This window comes from Sus scrofa, chromosome 3 (genome assembly GCF_054392235.1).
Source record: "Sus scrofa isolate SSC_HxYL_T2T_F1_AM1 chromosome 3, Sscrofa_HxYL_maternal_Yorkshire_Landrace_v2.0, whole genome shotgun sequence".
Taxonomy (NCBI): domain Eukaryota; kingdom Metazoa; phylum Chordata; class Mammalia; order Artiodactyla; family Suidae; genus Sus; species Sus scrofa.
In genome coordinates, this window is record NC_139385.1 from 909594 (window position 1) to 929304 (window position 19711).

The window sequence follows — 19711 nt, forward strand, 5'->3', positions numbered from 1 at the left end:
CAAATCGGAGCTACAGCTGCCATCCGATGACCCAAGCACAGCATCTCGGGATCTGAGCCGCGTCTGCAACCTATACCCCAGCTCACGGCAACGCCGGATCCTTAACCCACGGAGCGAGGCCAGGGATCGAACCGCAACCTCATGGTTCCTAGTCGGATTTGTTAGCCACTGGGCCATGACGGGACCTCCTGAACTTTCTTCTTTTTTAAGGCGAAGTCATATTCCACTGTGCGGCTGGAAGATGTCGCGTTTACCTCTTCCTCCCTCCATGGACATGCGTGTTGCTTCCACCTTCTGGCTCCTGTGAGCGACGCTGCTGTGAACACAGGGGCCGTGGCATCTCTTCGAGTCCCTGCTGTCAGCTCTCTGGGGCGAAACATGCGCTGTCTTGACCCAGAAGTGCGGCTGCTGCATCACACGGTGATTCTGTTTCCTTTTTTGAGGACGCTTTGCACTGGTTTCCGCCGTGTGACAGTCCCAGCAGCAAGCGTTCCAGGCTCTCCACGTCCTCATCAACACTTGCTAGTTCCCTTCTTGTTTGCTTGTTTGTTTGTTGCCGCATCTGTGGCATGAGGACGCTCCCAGGCCGGGAATCAAACTCGCGCCAGGGCAGTGGCCTGGGCTGCTGCAGTGATGACACCAGATCTGTGACCCCCAAGAGAACTCCCTGTTGTTTTTTTTTTCATAGCAGCCCCCTCATAGGCGTGAGGTGGAACGTCGTGTAGTTCTGATTTGCAGTTCCCTAATGATCAGTGGTGCTCTGTGTCTTTGCATCAATTTATTGTCAACGTTTGTTTTTTTTTTTTTTTTTTTTTTGGAGAAATGTCTATTTGAGTCCTCTGCCCGTTTTAATTGGGTTGAGCTTTTTGTTGTTAAGTTACAGCTTTTTTTTACATATTTCTGGATATTAACCTCATATCAGATGGATGGTTTTCAAATATTTTCTTCTTTTCTGGGGGGGCCCTTCACTCTACTGAAAGTGTCCTTTGATGGACAGAAGTTTTTCATTTTGATGAATTCCAATTTGTCCATTTTTCCTTTGCCGCCTGTGCTTTTGGTGTCAACTCTGAGAAATCACTGCCAAACACAAGGCCACAAAGTTTTTCTCCTGCATTTTTTTTTTTTAAATGCCGCACCTGCAGCACATGGAGGTTCCCAGGCGAGGGGTCTAATCGGAGCTGCAGCTGCCGACCTGCACCACAGCCACAGCAACGCAGAATCTAAGATGCATCTGCCACCCACACCACAGCTCATGGCAACACTGGAGCCTTAACCCACGGAGGGAGGCCAGGGGTCGAACCTGTGTCCTCGTGGATGCTAGTCCGCTTCGTTAACCACTGAGCCACAGCGGGAACTCCTGCCCCTGCTTTCTCCAAAGCATTGTACAGGTTCGCTGTGTGTTCGGGTCTTTGGTCCACTTGGCGCTGATGCCTGCACACGGCGTGAGGCAGGCGTGTTCTGCTGCAGGCCTTGGCGTGTGATTTCCAGTTTTCCCAGCACCACTGGTGGCAAAGGCTGCCCTTTCCCAGTTGAAGGGTCTTGGTGCCGTAGTGGGTTTTATTTGTCATTTAATGTTACTCTAGGGAAAAAATGCTTAAAAATTTTTAATCGCTAGCATGGATTTCACCATCCGCCTTTGAGAAGGGCAGCTTGTACGATGTGCCAGTTTATTTTTTGTCTTTTTTTGTCTTTTGTTGTTGTTGTTGTTGCTATTTCTTGGGCCGCTCCCACGGCATATGGAGGTTCCCAGGCTAGGGGTTGAATCGGAGCTGTAGCCACCGGCCTACGCCAGAGCCACAGCAACGCGGGATCCGAGCCGCATCTGCAACCTACACCACAGCTCACGGCAACGCCGGATCGTTAACCCACTGAGCAAGGGCAGGGAACGAACCCGCAACCTCATGGTTCCCAGTCGGATTCGTTAACCACTGCACCATGACGGGAACTCCCGATGTGCCAGTTTAAATGCAAACATGAGGACCGCGGACTCCTACGCAGACCCACCAACTGACACCACCTGTAATTCCCTGCTCAGGTATCAACGCGTTCCCTCCTTCCGAGAACCTGAACTGCACTTCCAGTCCCCATTCTCATCTAGAACCTTCCTCATCAAGTGCTTGAGTCCATGCGCCCTCCTCCTTGCACCTGAGTGGACCAGCAGCAGAACGACTTCTGACGGGAGGACATAAAAATGTCACCTGCTCTCTTAAAAGCCGGCCACCATGCTGGAAGGAGCCCAAGCTGCTGTGGTGAGGCCCCCGTGGAGAAGGACCAAGGCCCCTGCCCACAGCCCAGCTGAGCTCCCGGACAGAGCCACGCAGACAGGCTGACCAGCCCGCAGACCCTGGGGCACACAGAGCCACCCACAGACCCACCACGCGTCACGTCTGAGGGCAAAGCAAATATCTGTTGCTTGAAGCCACTACGTTTGGGGGTGGCTTGTTACACAGCGACGGGTGACTGATACACTGCGGGCCGGGCCCTGGGACCTTCCAGCACCACAGAGCCGGGGACCAGGATGCAGCGGGGGGTTCAGGACCAGCTTTGGAGCAGGGTCTGGCATGGGTGGGAGGGGCTGTGAGCTGGGGGGCGCAGGGCTTCTGGCTGTGCTGGGACACAATCAGAGGACGGTCTGGGGACAGAGCATCTGGATTCTCTGCGGGACGCCCTGGGGAGCAGCCAGGGGGCCCTCTGGGTCCGAGCCTGGGGCCAGGAGGTAAAGCCGCAGGTCAGGGTAACTGGTGCTGCGTGTGTGGGCGAGACCCCGTCGCCACCAGGCAGTTACGGGATGAAGCGGGTCCCCTCCCCAAACTCACACGTTGAAGCCCTGACCCCGGAACCGCAGGGGGACCTTCTTTGGAAAGAGGGTCCTTACTGGTGAAATTCAGTAAGACGAGGCCATCCTGGAGTTGGGTGGTCCCTGGTGTCCTTATAAAGAGGGGACATGTAGACACAGACACACACGCAGAGGCCACGCGACGAAGGCGGCAGAGATGGGGTGACGCGACGTCAGAGACTGGAGCCCCCGCAGCGAGGGGAGAGGCCTGGCGCAGACCTTCCAGAAGAAACAGGCCCGCCGGCACCTTGACCGCAGATGACAGCCTGCAGAACTGAGACAGCACAGCCCTGCCGCGCCAAAGCCACCAGGCTTGGGGTTGTTACAGCAGGAGGCACGAACGATCCAGCCCGCAGTCTCCCACGTCGCCTGGGCGCAGAGGAAGGACATGTGCCAGGAAGCCGGCTGGCTCTGCCCCCACTGGGGGCTGCTAGGCCCGTCTCAGCCCCTTGATCTGGAGCACAGCACGTGCACGAGCCGTGCCCTCACCCTCCACCGAGCAGGCGGCACACCAGCCCCCGGAGCGCCAGCGGGTTCCAGGGCCAGGCTAAGGACGAGCACCTGCTGTGTGCCGCACACACGCTTCCAGCCTACGACGGACTTCTCGTCACCCTTCGAAGCCCAGCTCAGGAGTCACCTCCTCCACGAAGGCTTCCTTGCAGCAGCCCTCAAAGAGGGAGTTGATCCCTACCCTGCATGACCCGCCCTGCACTTTCCACCATGGACCCCTAAGCCAGAGGGAGACCCTGAAACCAAAGGGAGACCCCAAAACCAATGGGAGACCCCGAAACCAATGGGAGACCCCGAAACCAAAGCAACAGGGCAATGGGAGGCCTTCCCAAGAAGATGTGAGGCCCTGAGAAACTTGCTCATCTCTGTGTCCTGGCCCTTGACACAGGGGCTTGCACACAGTAGGGGCTTAATAAATGTTTGGTCAGTGAACGAATGGACAGATGTTCAGTCCAGTGAAATTGGGCTGAGTCTCCGAGTTGGCTCTTTTTTCTTTTAGGGCTGCACCCGCGGCACATGGAGGTTCCCAGGCTAGGGGTCTAATCGGAGCTGCAGCTGCAGGCCTACACCACAGCCACAGCAATGCGGGATCCTTAACCCACTGAGCGAGGCCAGGGATCAAACCTGCATCTTTATGGATGCTAGTCAGATCCATTAACTGCTGAGCCACAACAGGAACTCCGAGTTTGCTCTTAAGGAGAGGAACAAATCCTCACTTTGCTAAAATAAAGAGAATGTGGTAGGTTGCTGCCCTACCCTGGCACCTGCTGCCCACCAGAGTCTCGGGGAAATCCGGGAGGTCTTCCTGGAGTAAGAGACATCTGAAAATACTCTCTGAGGCACACGGAGCCTTACCCTGCCCCAGATGAGGGACGGGGGGACTCTCCAGGGTCCAAGAGTGGAAGCGGAAAGTGGCGGCTGCCCGGGGCCCCCAAGACGCCCGCAATGGCAGACGCCAAGCTCAGAACCCAGAGCCACATCCGGCCTTGCAGCCCCTGCCCGCGCACGGGCCCCGTCGTCAAAGGGGGGAGGGTCACCTTTGTGCACACTGAGCAGGGGTCTCTGGGAGACAGAGGGGTCGCCAGTCACCGTGGATGTGGCTGGTCTACCGTGCGTCCCTGAGCTGCCCCAACCTCAACGGGATGTCCCCACAGTCCCCCGTGACCTCAGGTGACCCCGCTCCCCGCTCTGGGCCTCAGCTCCCCCCCCGCCCCCGGCCATGGCAGGGTCCCCCAGGACCGCGGCCTCGGGTTGGGGCTGACCCCGACCTGGGCCCGGCCCGCGCCCGTCCAGCATCCCCGCCAGGACGCGGCCTCAGGCGGCCCCGCCCCGCGCACAGCCGGGCTCCCGCGCGGAGTCTGTTTGTTTTCATAAGCAATTCAATATTTAAGACCCGGCGAGCCGCTGCCGGAGCTCGCGGGCTCCCTCTTCCTTTGTCTCCGCTCCCCTCCGCCCCCCGCACCTCCTGACAAACCCAGCGGTTCTGACGGGAAATTCATTAGTGGTCTGGTCGCTCCCCCGCCCGCGTTCCCAGGCAGCTCCGCGCCTGAGTGTCAGCCCCTCCATCCTGATTATCTGGAGACGCCAATTTCAAAGAGACATCTTAATAGTGATGTCAACGAATTAATTAGATGTGTTAATGAGCTAAAAGCAACCCAAATTAAATTAATGCAGTAATAAGCGCAGACAGCAAAATTAGCTCCAATTTCTCTAAATGATTCTGAACTGTACACAACACCTCATCTCGCTAGAACACGACCATCCCCCAAAGCTAATCAAGAACCGGCGCAATTAACTGCTTAATTACAAACAGGCGCGTGCACGGGCGGGCGCACACACGCACACACACGTATACACACACACACACACACACACACACACACACACACACACACACACACACGCCGGTGAGAAATTCGGCAGGCAGGGGCAGTGGCGGCGGGGGCGGGAGGGGGTGCAGCCTGGGCTGGCCCGGGGGAGTGGGGCCTGCAGACGCCCCCCAAATAGCGAGGTGCCCCCCACCGCCACCGCCACCCCTCATGGTTCCGGGAGGCTCAGCCGTTCCAGGGCCGTGGACAGTGTCAGGTGGCTGGCCCAGGCCAGGCAGGGAGAAGGGACAGCTGGAGTGCTCCCCCAGCGCCCCTGGGCATCTGCCTGGTGGGGGCTTGGCCAAGGTGGAGGAGGAGGAGGGGATGGAGGGAAGAGGGGGGGGAGGGGGCGTGACGGAGGAAGAGGCAGGGAGGGGCCCAGCCTGCGCTGAGTTGTTTACTGCTTGCATCAGAATCCGAGTTGCAACTAAAAAGCTAATTGTCCAGCCGGGTTGATTTCCCACCGGGCCTGGAGAGCTGCTAATAGCTTTGCAAGCGGCTCAGGTATCTGATTAGCTGTAATTGCAGCTAGAGACAGGAGAGGGGTGAGGACAGAAGAGGGAGGGGGGCCAGGTGGAGGGCAATGCCCAGGTGGGGAGGATGCCAGGCAGGTGCACGTGAAGGCCCAGGTGACCTGCGAAGGGCCGGCCCCCCAGCCGCATCTCTGAGGTCCGTTCCCGGCACACACACCATGTGCGGATCCAGGATCCAGAAGTGCTGGGACCCGTGGCCCAGGCCACGACGTCTCGGGGGAGGCTGGCACCTCTGCGGGCCCATCTATATGACAGGCGTAGAGGCCCCGGGGGGCTGGGCCCCAGAGCCAGGTGATGGAGCAGGCTCAGAGCTGTACTCGGGCCGGGGCTGGAGCAGTTGCCCGTGGGCACCGGGCTGGCGGGCGGCATGTGGCCAGGACCCTGGCCGTCTTCCATTCTCCCACCTTGTAGGGTTTGGTCTCTTTAGCCAGGGATGCTTCTTGTTCACGTCGGACCACTTCGGGAGGAAGGGCGGGTGCTGGCCGATGAGCTCCCCCTGCGCCCGCCCCGGGCACTGCAAACCCCCAGAGAACAGCTCTCCGCAGAGCGGGCGGAGAGGTCCCCAGAAGGACCCGGGAGGCGCTGACGACCCATCTGCCCACAAGCCACAGGAGCCGCTCCTCGCTCCCGCCCTGTCCTTCCTCGGCCCCCGTCAGTCCCTGGGTGTTTTTCGCTCACGCACAGGTGCGCTGGTCCATTCGCTCGCTTTTCAACCTACTGACTCCTTTCAAACATATCTACTTCCACCCTTGCTCCGAGCTGGAAGGAAGGTGATGCCACCCTGTTTACCCACCAGCCACGAGCTGTGCCCCTGTGGCGGCACGGGGCCCCGAGGACCCGAGGAGACAGTCCCCTCCCTGCCCTCAGTGAGCTTCCGTGCTGAGCTCCTGACGTGTGGCCGCACGGTGGCGCTTCAGGCCCTGGGGACCGGGCGAGCCGGGGACAGAGCAGAGTCCCAGGGAGTGGCCTTGGAGGGGCAGGATGTAGATGGGTGGGGGGAACGGGGTGCCGACGCCACGTGGCTGCAGGGCCCCCTCTCCCCGAGTCCCCGAGCCAGCCCTGACCCACTGGCCTCCGCTTTCAGGCAGGCAGAGTGGTGGACCGCAGCCGTGCTTTCAGGGATCAAAAGTGCCTGCGCTTCGGGGACAGAAGAGACTGTGGCCACGCAAGCCCACTCGGGCCGCAGACCCCGGGTGGGACACCACGCAATGCTCAGGAGAGAGGGGGCGGCGGCGTGCCCAGCTGGGGTCAGCGTGAGTGGCCCCCACAGGCTCAAAGTCCCAGGCTGGATCTTTGTACGTGGGGAGAACGAGGCTAGGGGCTTGGGCCCCTGAGGTCCTCCGCATGGCCCTTCCCACACCAGCGGTCACCTCTGGTCCTTGTTACGGGTTCTCTCTCCCAGCAGGAAAAAAGGATTGCTTTGCTCGAGCAAATGTTCCGATGAGCCTTCCCCTCCCTGAGCAGGGGTGAGTCCCAGAGCCCCTGGGGGTGGGGACAGCGGGGGTGGGAGGAGCTGTGGGGCCCTCAGGCCACGGGGAGGGGCTCGCCTGCTGGCCCTGGACACGCACGCCCTCCACGCGGTGGCGGGTCAGGTGGCCGGAAGGGGCAGCCCCGTGGCCACTCCTCGGTCTCCATCCTCTGACATGGGTGAGTGGGCTGGAGGCGTCTGCGGACGGGGAGAGCCCTGTGGCATCGCCCAGGCGTCTCGGGCACACGCCGTGCATGCGCGGACAGGTGCACACGCGGGGCGGCCGGTGGGAGGCAGGCGGGCCTGGGGGAGCCGGCGTTCCCGTGTCAGGTGCAGGCTGCCCAGGCTCCCGCAGCCCACGCCAATTAGCAACTCACTTTACATTATTTTAATTTGTCTCTGGGGCCCTGGAAGGAGCGTCATGCGATTATTATTATTATTTTTTTTTTGGCTGGAAACTCCAGCCGCCATTATATAAATTACATATAATTGAATCCATCAGAGGCAGTTTCTTTGAAACAATCACGTTTTCCCTTCCTGAAACGGCCACCTCTCCTCGCAACTCATCTCCCGGCCCCCGGGAGGAGGGAGAGGCCCGCAGACCCCCTGACCTCCCGACCCACGGAGGACAGGGGCTTTGGAGTCCGACCGTCGTGAGGTCCGCCCCTGCGGCACCACTGCTCGCTGCGTGACCTCAAGCTAGTTGCCCTCCCTCTCTGAGCCTCAGTTTTCTTGTCCATGACAGCCTCTGTCTCAAAGGGCTGGGGTGAAGCTTAAGGGGATAATGCCTGGATGCCCTCGGTGGGGGCCTGAGGGGTGTGTCCCGCTCGGAGGACTTGGCACTGAGCCCTGGGGTCCGCTTTAGTCCAACACACAGACCCGGAAACGACTGTCCTGACGGGGACATTCATGCTCTGGTCACAGGGCCACGCGAGGACGCCCGGCGTCAGGCAGGAGGCGGAGGGAGGAGCACCGTAGGCGACAGGGTCCCCGGATGCCCGAGGCCTGCCTGGAGGCGGGGGCGGGCGGACAGTGGCCCACGGTGAGGCTGACCCCAGGGTGCAGGCAGGACACGGAGGCCCCAAGGGCAAAGCCACTCCTTGAGGTCACACGGGGACTAGGCCAGGGCCGGGGGGAGACCAGCCTAGGGTGCCCTCAGCCTCCTGGGGCTGGAGGGAGGGAGGGCTGGACACGGGTGGACGCAGGCCATGCGGTCCCCGTCAGGGTCCGAGGAGGGCGGACCTGCGGGCCGGCCCCTCCAGGCCTGTCTCCCTGTCTGCGCTGTGAGGACGGCCCAGGCTCTAAGACAACACTCGCCCTTGGCCCCGGCACCTCTGGGAATGGGCCCTGCAGCGCGCTGGGACGCGGGGCCACGAGGGGCCCCACGGATCGCCCCGTTTGCTGGAAACGACTCACGGAGGGGCCGGTGGGCAGCACTGCAGACAGGACCCTGCGCCGGAGCCTGCAGAGCGGCCGAGCGGAGCAAGACGCGGGACCGGGCCGCTGTCACTGCGGGGAAGGGCGGCCACCGCTCGTGCCCGCACAGGCGCGGGGCGGGTTGGATGCGCGCGAGCCCGCGAGCTGCCGCCCCCCACCGGGCAGCCATGATCCGCACCGCAAGGGACCCTCCGTTGCGAAGCCGCCCCTTGCGTGAAGCCCAAGGTTGGTTTTTACCACGTGCCCGTGTTACCCGTTCTTCTTCAAGACGGTTCGAGCTCTTCTAAGCGCACCCCCAAGAAAGCCGACCACACTTGCCACACCAAAAGCTGTACTCGGTTGTCCCAGAAGCAGCATCCCTCTCGCAGCCCAAACGCGCAAGCCGCCCAACGCCCGTCACGGGACACGCGGGTCAACGAGGGAGGTCTGCGAACACGAGGGGACAGGACTCGGCCTTAGAAAGGGGACACTGGCCCCGCCACAAGGGGGAAGGACCCTGAAGACACACGCACAGGGGACAAAAGCCGGACACAAAAGGACACGCATCCCATTGCTAAGAAACATCCCGAGCAGGCAAACCGAAGCAACAGCGGGGCTGGGGTTTCCGGAGGACAGAGAGTGACCGCGGGTGGGTGCGGGCTTTCCTCCCGAGGCCATGGCCCTGTTCCAGAACCAGGCAGCAATGATGTCACTCGGGTCTCTGAAGGCACTAACCACCCCCCCACATACCTCAGATGGGAGGCTGTACCGCCTGGGGCAGGAGCTTTCTGGCGCCACCGCAAGGGCGCCGCAGGCCAGGTGCCCCAAGACCACAGGAAGCGCAGTCCCGGGTCCTGGAGCCCATGGTCTGAGCCCAAGGCTCAGGGCCAGCCTCCCTCCAGACGCTCCAGGGAGGACCCTGGCTTCCGGGGCTCCTGGGGGCGGCCGCCCTTGGCGTTCCTTGGCCTGTGGCCACATAGGGCTCCAGACTCCGCCTCCGGCTTCCCGTGGCCGCCTCCACGTCTCGGAAGGACACCAGGCACCCTGGACCAGGGCCCAACCTGAAATCCCATCTCAGCCAGATTAAGCTCTGCACACACCCTGTTCCCACATAAGGCGACGGCTCCAGGGACCGGCGCCCAGGAGTTCAGCACACCTTCTGGGGGGGGCACAGCTCACTCCACCGCACATGTGAATTATACCTCATAAAGCTGTTACTCCTGTTAGATTTGAGCAATAACATATAAAGAGAAGCAATGTACCCCACTGCAGGGGCACGGAGCCTGGGTCAGTCTGGAAGGGACTCAAGGGGCAGACAGGCCACCCCTCCACCAGGAAGGGCCTCTGCCACCCTTGGCTCCATAGTCATTTCTCGAACAATGTTCATGAGAACAGCAGCCGGGGTCTGTCTCTCCCTCCCTCCCTGATCGGCCGGCAGTCCTCTGAAGGGGGGCGGGGCCCCGGGCTCTGACCCCGCCCACCGAGGCTGGCCCCGCCCCTCCCTCCCCCAGAGGAGCCTGTCAGTCCCCCACGTCGCCAACTTGTAAAGTAACAACCTGTCACACGCACAACCTCTTTGCACCCAAAATGTTCTCTGATCTGTGTAAACTACAATTGAAGCTGCAGCGCTTGATATTAATATCTTTTGTTTGTGTGTCAGGGTTCTGCAGAATCTAATTAAGGCGTGTTCTCTGCGTTTCCGGGGTGTTGGAACAATCCCGCCGAGCAGACAATGCAAACTGTTGACCTGCAAGATAAACTGTGCTGGTGGAGGATTTGGGGGCGGGGGGTGCATGGCTGTTCTCTTCTGCTGGGGCCCCAGTTCCGCCGCCCGTGGGTCCCCCTGTGTGCCGGCGGCAGGGGCCCCTTCACTGGGGCGCGTTGATCACAGCAGGGTTTTTCTGCGTGTCCTTCCATGTGTACACACGTGTACACATGCACACACACGCAGAGCTAGGTGTCCCTCGTCTCAATAGCCCTCTCCCCGCTGTCGGTGGGCAAAAGGCCCCACGCACAGATGGGGCAGCTGAGGCCTCGGAGGATGAGCGTGTTAGGATGGGAGCTCAGCCACCGGGCGCCGGATAAGCCCACATCCGGGAGGGCCGGGCCTGGGTTCCACCCCAGCTCCTAAGGACACACAGTCGGTTCTCCAGGGAAGGCCCAGGCAAAACTGCCATCCCTCCTGGACGCGAAAAACTGAGGCTCGAGGGCTCAGAGGCTTGTCCTGGACACAGGCTGGTGGCAGAAAATAAGTGTCCTTCAGTTCCAGGGCAGTTTTGGGAGCCTGGACCTGGCGTCCTGGCCCCCCGTGCAGGTGACCTTGGCTGGTGGCCGCCCGGCTCTGACTTCAGTTACTGCCCTGGTACGTGGGGTTGATGAGAGCATTACAGCAGCACCACCTCCGCCAGCCCCTGCCCCACACCAGCGCCCAGTGGGTGTGGGTGCAGCTGCCATCATCACTGCTACTGTCCCAGCTCCAGGGGGGTCAGCAACCGCACTGCCCTGCAGGGTGCCCACTCCAGCCCCCAGCCCATCCCAGGGCCCGCCTGCTGCCAGTGCACCAGACTGAAGGGTTCCACTCTGGATTGGAGGGGAGTCCTGCGGGCTTCCCTCCCCATCTGCAAGTTAGAGGGGTACCCAGACTCTGAGTGCCCCAGCTGGGGAAAGACTCTGGGACCCCGGGCTACCGGTGGAGGGGTCCGGGGGACGCAGGGAGGACAAAGGCCCGCAGGCAGCCTGAGCCAGGGATTCAGGGAGAAGCAGGTGTTTGGGTGAGGGAACCAGTGTGACTCTAGGCCGCGCAGATCTGTGTCGGTGTGTAACAGCTGTGCCAGGACGAGGTTCACGTGTGCGTCCGATCGGGTGCACGTCGGGCCGGCTGTGCACGCGGGTACCTGCACCACGCACCCCGCCGCGCCTTCCCACCCACGCGCCTTAGGAAACGCCGCAGCGCCACCTGCCGGCCGTGCTCCGGGCTGCACAGAGGCCGCGAGGCCCCGCCCCACCACCCTCGATGGGCCCCACCCCCGTCAGGCTCCTCCTCCCGAGGCCCCGCCCATGCACTTTGGGTGTTGTGGCCCAGGAGGCCTGCAGGGGACCCCGACCCACCGGTGCCTTCGAGAAGCAAACAGCTGGGTCTGGGCTTTAGGGGTCCCAGCTGAAGTGGGGACAACTGCGAGGATCCCAGGCGCAGCAGGAACACAGCCAGCGCATCGCCCTGATACGCCCCACTTTACAGATGCCGAAACCGCTGCCAACCAAGGCACCACGGCGTGGGGGTTGGGGTGAGGCCGAGCAGGCTTTGAGCCGGCAGCCTGGGTGCACAGTGTGCATGCAACCCCGACCGGTATATTGAGATGTATTTGCTAACTATTAATTAATAGTTATTTACAAGTATGAAGCCATTAACCCTCACACCGACTTGCAGGGGAGGTGCAGAGACCCAGCCGTATCTAGAAGGGGCAGGGCAGGAATCACGCCGGCCTTCTGGGCTGTCCACTACCTGACGTGGGTGGGAAGCGGGGGGGGGGGGGGGGAATGGGGGGGATGAGGGGATGGGGGAGATGGGGGGGGGGATGAGGGGATGGGGGAGATGGGGGGGCTTGACCCCCTATGGGTCTGTACAGTGTGGGGATGGGGGGGATAGAGGAGACATTTCTGAGGTTCTGTCCCTGCCCCCTCCAGCTGGCGCAGGATGCCAGGAATCCAAGAGCCGAGAGGGGGCAGGGACTGGGGGCTCCAGTGGTCTACTGTCTGGCGCCCGTGGCTGTCCCTGATGGGAAGCCTGAGTGCCTCTGCCTGCCCCTGCGGCATCTCCTGCCCAGCACCCCTCCAAGGAGGAGGCATAAGGAGAGGGTAAGGGGCTGCCGGGGCAGATGGCGTCGGCCCTGGTGCCAGCCCAGCTAGAGTTGCCAGAGGAGCTGGGCAGAGCCTGCTACCATGGATGGCCTCTGCCATGTGCATGGCAGGCCCTGCACCTGCAGGGGGGGCAGGGGGGGGCTCACGCTGGGGCTACCTGGAGGTGGAGGAGGGGCTGCAGCTGGCCTGGCTCTGCGATGCCCCTGACACGCCTGCCCAGGGAGCCCCTCTGGCCAGCTTCCTCCCCTCCCCGGCCCCCAGACCCCTGCTCTCTGCACCCCTGCCCCCCAGCTCCTCTGTCACTCAGGGCCCAGTGGCACCATGGCTCCTTTCATACCCCAAGGGCAGCACTGACTGGCTGTGTGACCTTGGGCAAGTCGCTTCACTTCTCTGAGCCTCCACAGCCTCATCTGGAAAATGAGGCCAGCACCGGGGCCTGGAGCAGAGGGTAGGGCTGCAGCCCCAACTCGGACCACAGCAGGTCTCAGGAGGCCCTACTGTGTGCTGGTGCAGAGCGAGGCCCCCGTTCCTACAGCTTCCCTCCATCCCTGCAACCAGCCCCACGTCACAGACGGGCAAACGGAGGCTCCCCCAAGGAAGTGAGGGGTCAGCTGGAAGCAGGGCTGGAGGTGGACCAGTGCACTCCCGTCTCGGGCAGGGACCCCCGGCTCACATCTGGCCTGGACGCTGAACTCTGGGACCCCTGGAGGAACGAAGTCCACACGCTTCAGACGCTTGGAACACGGCCGCTTCTCCCAGAGGGCGGCACACTGAGCCCTTCAACCCATTTTACAGGCAGGCAGTCCGAGGCTGGGGCAGAGCTGGGGGGAGCCTGAAGACCACGGCAGGCTGAACAGGCCATGGGCAGGGCAGCCACCGGTCCCGCTGTCACCCGGCACGTGCCCAGTGTCACCCCCACACTGATGCACCTGCCCCCTCTGGGGCCCATGACAGCAAAGCGGAGCCGTCAGGGGCCTGCTTTCCTCTGTCCTTGCATGCGGAAGGGGCGTCAGGCCCCCCACAGCTCAATCCCAGCCTGCTCCGGGCAAGGGGCTCAGGACGGATGTCCCACCAGGCTGCCACCATCTGACCCCCACACACACAGACGTGCACACACGTGTGCGCACGCACACACACACACACACACGTGCGTGCCCAGGCTCACCCCTGCGCACCCACCCACCACAGGTGCATCAGCTAGGCCAGGCGGACTCAGGGACCTGCTCTTGGATATTCAGATGCCAAGCTGCCAATGTAACCTACGAACACCCCCTCACAGTTGTCGGACGGACGGAAGGACAGGCGGGGAAGGAAAGACAGACAGATGGGGTGGATGGCAGACAGGTGCCCGGGTGAGCAGAGGAACCCAAACTAAGCCACGGAGTGCACGGCTCACACCGCCACGCTTCCTGGTGGAGACGGGGGGTGGGCTGCTCTAAGGGCTGCCACAGGCCCCTCTTGGAGATGGAGGCAGGAGGTAGGAAGGGACCGGTCGGGTCACACAGTGAGCGCTCGGCGATGCCCAGGCCCCAGTCCTCAGGGAGGCCCCTGCCAAGTTGGGTGGCCGCATCGTGTCGGCACCACAGTAATGATGAGAGCCCGATGGGCACCCGCCCCTGCACCCCCTGGGCCGACACCACCTCCTCCCCTGGGACCACCTGCCCACCTGGCTCTCCAGCAGCCCCTCCCGAGCAGGGCGGGAGGTGAGGGGCTCACGCACGGGCAGGGCCTGGGGGGCATTCGTTTGTAATTCAACAGCGCGGCGCTGACAAATTAATTACGACACCAGCCCCCCACTTTCTGTCCCCGTCCCCCCCACCCCGAGTGCGGTGTGGTGGCCCTGAGCCTTCGTGTGGAGTGACATTCTAGGACAGCAGACGCACCCTCACCCCCAGCTCTGCCAGCCGCCCACCACCCACCGAGGCGCCCAGGCCCGAAACGGGGATCCTCACGGCCCTGCTCCCCACAGGCTCCCGACGCGGCTGCACCTACTCGCTCCTTCCCCACTGGCCTCTGGCCGCCGCGGCCGAGTCCCGTCCAGCCCACCCTCAAGCGCTCGGATGCGGCCACTGCGCCCCCCCCCCAACCACCTGCTCCCCAGCCGGCCAGGCGCAACCTCAAAACCCGGATCTGAGGATGCGACCCTGCCCGCACCAGAACCCCGGTCTAACCCCTGGAAAACCGCAGCCAAACCCAGATCGAGGGCCGCCCCGCAAAATACCTGTGAGCTCTCCTCGGAACCGCCCAGGGGCACGGGAGCAAGGACGTCACGAAGCCAAGGACGCCAAGGACAGGCGAGGACGAGGAGTCACACGGGATCTGGAAGAGAGCAGGGAGGAGGAAAGTAACGCAGCCGCCGGGAAGGCTCCGGCCCTGGTGTCTTGGCGGGGACGCGCACCCAAGCGACGCAGCGTTGGCACCAGGGGACAGAGTGTGCACGCACAGGGTCCCTGCCTGCCGTCTGTGCAGCTGCTCTGTGAATCTGAACTGCTCTGAAATGAAAGCTTTCCACCCAGCGAGAGCGCGTCCCGGGCCGGGAAAGTCCGGGGCGTGTTCACACGGTCTCATCTGGGTGGTGGGTCTAGGAGCATCTATTACGCCGTTTTCTGTTTGAAATCTCTCAGAGTTCCCATCGTGGCTCAGTGCTTAATGAACCTGACTAGCGTCCATGAGGATGCGGGTTCAATCCCTGGCCTCAATCAGTGGGTTAAGGATCCAGCACTGCCGTGAGCTGTGGTGTAGGTTGCAGACTCGGCTGGGTCCCGCACTGCTGTGGCTGCGGTGTGGGCCGGCGGCTACAGCTCCGATTAGACCCCTAGCCTGGGAACCTCCATATGCCGCAGGTGTGGCCCTAAAAAGATAAAGAAAAAAGAGAGAGAGAAAGAAAAAAAGAAACGTCTCAGAATTAAACATTTAAGACAAATCCAGATCTAACACATCCCCCCGCCCCCGTCCCCGCCTGCCACCCTCCAAAGGCTCCCTGGAGCCTTGAGGATTAAGTCCAAAATTCTTAACCCCGCCCACCCCTCTGCCCCTGACGTCACACAGAGCCTGGCACCTCTCTGTCCACCCTGTTCTGGCCTCTGACCAAGCTCCCAGTCTGTAATTCTGGCAGGTCCAGCCCTCGTGGGGCCACCCCGCTGGACATCACTGGCTGTGGGTCACGAAGCCTTCCCCACCCCCAGGCCGGAGCCCGGGGACCACCTGTGAGCCAGGTTCTCCCATTTCACAGATGGGGAAACCGAGGCTGCCCAGGAAACGGGTGTTTGCTGGAGTCCAGGGTCTGTCTCCCGGACCAGCGTCTCCACCACGCTGCCCTCCCAGCCCTGGTCTCCAACCCGTGACATGGTCCAGGGACCACGAACCCAGCCTCCGCCCGGCGGCTGGAGGAACTCGCCAGGCCCTTGTGTCCTGGGCCCCGGATCCTCCCCACCCTCAGGCTCATCAATTAATTAACTGAGCAAAATTTACTCTGTGCCAAGCCCTGGGGATACAGTGGCAAACAGACCAAGTCCGTGTGGTCGTGGGGCTTGTGTTCTGTGGGGGAAGCTAGCAATAAGCAAGCATGCAGTGCACCGACTGGAGGAGGCCATGTGTGATGAATACGGGGGGGGGGGGGAGTCATGGGGTCCGGGAGGGCGCCCCAAAGAACCACGACCACCTTGAGAAGGTGAGGGAGCCAGGCAAGTACTCGAGGAACAACTGCCAGGCCAGCCACAGCAGGTGCAAAGGCCCTGGGGCCACGCTTGTTGGCCCTGTTTGAGAACAGGTGCTGCTGGAGCAGAGGAAGGGGACGAGAGGAGAGTGACGGAGGCAGCTACTAGCCCCAGGGCCCCCTGGGTCATAAGCCCCCCAGTAGGACCCTCGTGGTCACAGGCCACAAAGGGCCAGGCTGCTAGAGTCGGGCCAGGCCGGCTGGAGGGCCCTGGGTATCCCAGGCGTCAACTGCGCCAGGTTCGCCCACCACCTTCAGAGGTCCCTCTGGTGTGGTGACTGCTCCCCACCCCTGCTGCCCCACCACAGGACTGGCGGGGAAACCAGGGCCAGGAGGGGTGGGGCAGGAGGGGCAGCCCACCGTCTTCAGAGTCTGTGCCCCCAACGCCCGTTGTGCCAAAGGGAAGCATAGGCCCAGAGGCACAGGGCCCAGCTCAGAGCCTTCAAAACTCAGACCAAGCCCCTGGGCCTAGCCCTGGGGACCCTGCCTCCCCAGCCAGGTGTGTATAGGTAGGAAGGCAGGTGTGTGGCTTACCTGGCAGGCCGGTGTCCCACGGCACAGCAGGGTGTGTTCTGGTGGGAGAACTTGGCCAGAGTGCCCACAGTACTAAAAGGCCCACGAGGCCGGCTGGGCCCACTAACTGGGCTTCGAGAAACTGGGGTCCCCCCTGCTCAGGCGCCCCCGTGCACCTGGGTCAGACGGCTGCCATCTTCCTGCCCCCCATCCCCGCCTCGTGACAAAAAGAAGCCCCGGCCGGGCCGCACCCACCCTGGACTCAGCCTGCCCCAGCCCCCAAGGAACAATTTACCTTTCAGAGCCGGTCCAAGATATTAATTAAGATAAATCTACCTCAATTTTGAGATTCTCTTATCATGTAATTTATCAAAATTATGTTAATTATTTCTGTAGGGCAGCAAAATTATTACCTCTTTTGTGTCTGATTTGTATTAATATTCATAATTTAATAATTCAGCATCCTGGCCATCTGGTCGGGGAGCAGCTCCCTTGCCTCCCTCGGTCCCAGCTGAGAGCAGCCCCACCTCGCCGGCCCAGGTCCCCGGGGCCCGGCCCACCCCGACCCCACACCTGCCCGCGTCCAGCCCGGTGGCCGCCGCCCCCCGCCCCGGCCTGGCCGCCCTGGGGCCCCGCGCGGCGCGGCCCCCGCAGGTGGGAGCACAGGTACGGGCACACGCCGCCACCCCCGCTTGGCAGGTGAGCCAAGCTGAATTGACATTTTCCACACTTTGTGAGTTTTACACTGTAATTTGACATAATTAATGCCTACATTACTGCTGATAATTTAGCTAGTTAATTAAACTCGGAGGAGATAATTAAGGAAAGGCTACTGCTTGGATTGCTAATTGTTTTTGTCATTATTTCAGGGGCCGACAGCTGCCGGCTGAGTCATCCTGTTTTGTCAGCTGATGGGTCATGTGACACGGGGGTCCCCTGGGGCCCCCACTTCCAGGGGAGGGAGGCACACAGCCGGCTACCTGGCTGCTGCCTGGAGACCCGCCAAGCGCTGCTGGCTGGTCCCCCCACCCCGCAGCCGCCCCCCCCTCCGTCAGTGGTGACAGCCACCCCCCACGACCGATCCCCCTGCCTGAGAGCCAGGCCTGGGGTCCCTCGAAGGTCAGCCTGAGTAGGCTGGAGGAGGAGGGGACCCTTCCTGGCCCCCCACCCAAGCCCAAGGGCTGATACGGAACTGGCAGCACCCAGCCTTCTGCAGCGGTCAGACAGGAGACAGGACGTCCTGGCCGCGGGAAGTCAGAATGGATGATTCCAAAGGCGGAGAAGGCAGGAGACCCGGGGCAAGTGAGGGGACAGACGGGTGGGGCTGTCCACCCCCCTCTTTGACATCAATGGCACAGCTGGGTTTGGCGCCATCAGAGAACTAGGCCCCGGCTGCCCACCCACCTGCTGGCAGGTTGACCTGAGACCAGTGGAAACGGGCGGGGGGGGAACCGGCTGAGCACCGCACCCCACCACCGCGGGCTACACTCCTGGGACCAGCCAGCAGCACCTGCCGCGGACAAAACCACCTATACAAGATAGCGCAGGGAGTGTGTCACTAGCCCTGGGGCCCCCATTTTTCAAAGAAGCCAAAGCCCTGCTCAAAGCCACACAACAGCCCCGGTGCAGACCCCGCGGGAGGCGGGGAGAAGCGGATGGTCGCCAAGCCCCAGGCCACCCTGTCCTGGATGGACACAGCAACTCTGTCCCCTGAGCAGGCCCCGAGGGACCGTGCAACTGTGCGGTCAGGGCCAGGTCCTCATCTCCACGGGGCTCGCAGTCAGGTCAGGGGCGCACACGGGCGAGGGGGGAGCCCCACCGTGCAGCTGGCCGTCCATTTGGCTGCTTGACTTGGCTATCAGAACATGCCAGCCACAGGTTCAAATAATCCCGGGTTATTATTGCTCAGAACAAGAAGTCTCCATGTAAGAAGGGGCCAGGTTGGTTAATTCAGGGCTCAGCAACAGCCGCAGGACATCCACAGAGACCCAGGAGCCTTCCCTGGTCTGCCCTGCCCATCTGCTTGGCAGCCATATCTTCCCTCATGGTCCCAAGCTGGCTGCTGTGGCGCCCCACATCTCAGATGGCATCCAGCAAAGATGGAAGGGGAGCAGGGTCACACATGATCATATCTCTCTCTCAACGGGAGGTCTGCAGGGAGGCCTGGAAACTGGAGGTGTCTCCTGCTGATCCTTCTACATTCTTTCTGCTGCTGGCAAGAGCTTCAGCTTGGACCATAAGCACTGGCTCTCCGGAGCTCCCCGGTGGCCTAGCCATTAAGGAACCAGTGTTGTCACTGCCGCGGCTCAGGTCACAGCTGTGGCATGGGTTCCATCCCTGGCCTGGGAACTTCTGCATACTGCAGGCAGGGTCAAAAAACCACCACCACAAAAAGAACTGGCTTCCCTTTGTGAAATATTTAATCAGGTTAGATGCCTGGCTTTAGACAAAAGTGCACTTTAGCAAACCCAAAATGTCCTTCCTCCAGCGTTCAGACTGGCTGCCTTCACCCTGAATTCCTCTCCCTTGTGACACCGCCAGAAGCCACAGGAAGCTGTCAATACATTCTTTTCTTTTTTCTTTCTTTTTTTTTTCTTTTTTTTTTTTTTTTTTGTCTTTTTGCCATTTCTTGGGCTGCTCCCACAGCATATGGAGATTCCCAGGCTGGGGGTCAAATCGGAGCTATAGCCGCCAGCCTACACTACAGCCACGGCAACGCGGGATCCGAGCCGCGTCTGCAACCTACACCACAGCTCACGGCAACGTCAGATCCTTAACCCACTGAGCGAGGCCAGGGATCGAACCTGCAACCTCATGGTTCCTAGTCGGATTCATTAACCACTGGGCCACGATGGGAACTCCAGGAAGCCAGCAATTCCTTCCGATTTGTATCGATACTCTGAATATTTTCCTACTTCCCAGCCTGGATGAATCTGCAGTCTGGGATCCAAGAGGCCACAGGTAACAGGTGCATCTGATTCTCCATGAGCTCAT

At 61.6% G+C, this 19711-nt stretch overlaps 1 long non-coding RNA gene across 2 annotated transcripts in view; it reads right to left on the minus strand.

Annotated features, from left to right (window-relative positions):
- Positions 1–19711, minus strand: part of LOC106507343 (uncharacterized) — an 85339-nt gene that overhangs the window by 62721 nt on the left and 2907 nt on the right. For both annotated transcript variants that reach the window (XR_014839589.1, XR_014839590.1), the window contains exon 2: positions 14711–14808. This is a non-coding gene — a long non-coding RNA (uncharacterized LOC106507343). The remainder of the gene's footprint in view (positions 1–14710; positions 14809–19711) is intronic.